Raw genomic sequence first — 3,296 nt, forward strand, 5'->3', positions numbered from 1 at the left:
GGGTATGTCATGTGAACATGTTGAAAACGTATTACACATCAAAGGAAGAACTGGAGGAAGAATTGTTCGTTACTGCCCAGCAGAGTGAGGAATCGATTTCAGTTGCTTTGAATTTTGATGTACCTCAAAACAGATTCTAAAATGATGAAGTCCTTGAGGAGTTGGATGGATTAGAAAGCTGTCTGTCTCAGGAGCATAGAACAGTGTTGAAAGATTTTTTGTTCCCACAGAGTCAGGGTACATGCAAGAATCACATGGAGAGGACGAAAGCAATTGAACACGAAGTAGATGTGGGGAATTCTGCTGCGATAAAGCAGTATCCCTCTCGACTTAATCGTCTCAAAGGCTAACAGGACTAGATGCAGTTGAGCACCATGCTCGACGAGAACATCATTGAACCAAGCCAGAGCACGTGGAGTTCGCTGATTGTCTTAGTTACCAAACCAGATGATTTGTGTTGAATTTCGTGTGGATTATGGAACGGCCAATGCCGTTACAAAATCGAACTCATATCCAACTTCTAGATTGGAGGACTGCATCCAGAAAGTCGGACAAGCCAGTTACATCACCAAGTCGGGCGTAATGCGTCGGTACTGGAAGGTACCATTGTCAAAGTTGGTGAACAAATCTCTGCACTTGTAACTCCATATAAGCTATATCAGTTTAAAGTGATGAACTTTTGAATGAAGAACAAGCCCGGCAACCCAAAGACACTTGTACAGAGTTGTGGCCGGGTTGACAAATTGTGTAATCTATTTGGACGATGTAGTGATCCTTAGCAATTCAAGGAATGATCACAAGGGTCTGTTGGCAGAGCTCTTTGAACGACCACGAGAAGCGAAACTGATGACAAACATATCAAAAATAGAATTCACGGAAGCAGAGATGATGTTCTTGGGATGTAACATCGGTCATGGCAGGTTGAGCACCCTCCAGAACGTGAGGACGAAGGCTTCTGAGGAATTGCCATGATCAACCTCGAAGAATGAGTTTCTTTAATTCTTCAGACTCGGCGGACTCTATCAGAAGTCTGTTCCAAACTGTACTAGTATAGTGGCATCGTTAACCGATTTGCTGAAGAAAAACACTACTTTTCGGTGTACAGCAACATGTCACGTGGCAATTGACCATTTGAAGCCGATATTAACCACCAAACCAGTATTACCTGCACCAAACATCTAAAAAAACTTTTAAAGTAGCCATCGGTGGTCGTTAGAGTTGGAGGTGTACTCCAACGGGAAAAATGAGCATGGGGAAGAACTGCCAGTTGATAACTTTTCATAGAAAATCAACATCTATCAGAAGAAATGCTCCACAATCGGAAAAAAAACTATTGAGTTTGGTACTGGCGTTACAAATGTAATGTATGTGCCACGAATGACGGATCGGAGAGGTTATGTACACAGACCACAATCCGCTAAAACGTTGTATATATGTAGTAATATGAGACTATTTCGTTGGCTTCTTATGGAAGAGACGTTCACTTTAAAAATCATGCATGTTGTGGGTCAGTAGAATGAAATCACAGATACGTTATCGCAGATTCAACTGATGGTGTTCAGATGAGATTGTCTTTATTTCATGTTTTATATGTTTATATAGAAAAAAACTAACCGAAATTGTATGAAATTTATCGATATGTTAGGGTAAAGTATTTAAAAATAAAAATGAAAACATATCTTCATTATGATGGTTCATTGTTTCCTGTAGAGGCGATGTGTTTTAAACATATTAGTGAACATTTAAGAGATTTAAAAGCAGCAGAACAACCAGACACAAAAAAAAGTGTTCTCAATAAGACGACGACGTAATCCTGGGTCTAACAATTCAATTCGTTCATTGCCTGGAGACATAAATAGTTCGAGTTTGGCCACTCAGTTTAAATTTTAATCAGGAAAATATATAAATTTCAATTCAAATTTTAATTGCGTCTCTTGAAAGTCTTTAAAAATAAACAGGGACCCAATCAGATGCTCTGGGGTATGAAATGGGGGACATTGAACAGTTGAGAGGAGGACTGCCAAGACCTTGCATGTAACAATCTTCTTGAAAAAAAAATATATGTGGAACATAACTTTTCGATCCGTGATCTTTGACACAGAATCTCCCAACAGGGACAAAGAAGAGACAGGAAGATCCGAAGACAAGAACCCACAGCTGCCTGGTTTTGATAAAGAAGTGCTGTTTTGTAAACCTTAAGTGGGAGTTTTATCTGAATAGCATTATCGAATGGAACATCAAAATGGGTAATAGAAATACATTGGTTTGTTAATTAATCTCTCTCTTACGTTAGAAATGAAGTGCTGAATTTTTACTTCGTGTAGTTCTTGGCCAATCGAATTGTTGCAGATTCCTGTACAGCATAAATCATTTCTGTGTTACTGGTTTTATCGTAAGCTGGAGGGTTTATGCTGTGTCATAACGAGTCTAAACAAATTTGGCAAAACAAGTGTGCACCTGTGCAGTTCATTGAGTGAACTGGAGATTTGCACCATTCATGAACAGGATGAAGTGATTCTCCCCGCCGTGATCTGAATCTCCAAAAGCGAAAGGCTACCCAACTTCGCCATAGTTGACAGCATTCGAACCGGCGTGGGAATACCCAATGGATTCCAAGTCCATCGCCTTAACCACTCGGCCACAACTACAAATGCATGCATAGAGTTCTCATTTCCAGGTCTCTGTCCCGGGGGAGCTTAGCAGTAGTGAATCATGGTTTGGTTTCTTTGAATTCAAAACCCACAGCTTTCAAATCGATGAAATGTCGCGACAAAGTGGGTCTGGGTGTTCCACCCCGATAGGTGGGATCTATATTCAGCTTAAACGACGGCGGAAAATGCAGAAAAATACTCAGCAGGTCGAGCAGGAGCTGGGCTGGGAAAAGGCGATTCAACGTTTCAAAACTTCTTCAGAACGTTCTCAGAACTCCGTTTTCTCCCAGTTGTACTGACAAACCTGTTGACATTCCCCAGAATTTTCTATTTTTTTTCACATTCCCAACATCCACAGTCCTTTGCATTAGCCATTAAAACGATAAAGAAATTCCTTTGCGATTCTGGATAAGATTCCTGTTTGGGGAACATTTTCCTGATCCCATTAAAATCCCGGAGCTGGGCAGGAAAGAAAACCAATGAAGTATGAGCAGTGAGAGATCCGACCCTGGAACGTCCCAAACCACCAACTGCTCGGTTAATGGATGAACGTGTTGACCAATTACGCAACAGAGACGGGTAAACTTACTCATTGCACGATCCAAAAACAGTAAATCCTGGGACATTCACTGTAGTGAAATGGCA

General features: G+C 40.8%; 1 non-coding gene across 1 annotated transcript; it reads right to left on the reverse strand.

Moving 5' to 3' along the window:
* Positions 1-2,567: 2,567 nt before the first annotated feature.
* trnap-ugg (transfer RNA proline (anticodon UGG)) lies at positions 2,568-2,648 on the reverse strand. The gene has a single exon. It is a non-coding gene; the product is annotated as a tRNA-Pro (tRNA).
* Positions 2,649-3,296: the final 648 nt, after the last annotated feature.

Source organism: Hemiscyllium ocellatum, chromosome 13, assembly GCF_020745735.1.
Source record: "Hemiscyllium ocellatum isolate sHemOce1 chromosome 13, sHemOce1.pat.X.cur, whole genome shotgun sequence".
NCBI classification, from domain to species: Eukaryota; Metazoa; Chordata; class Chondrichthyes; order Orectolobiformes; family Hemiscylliidae; genus Hemiscyllium; species Hemiscyllium ocellatum.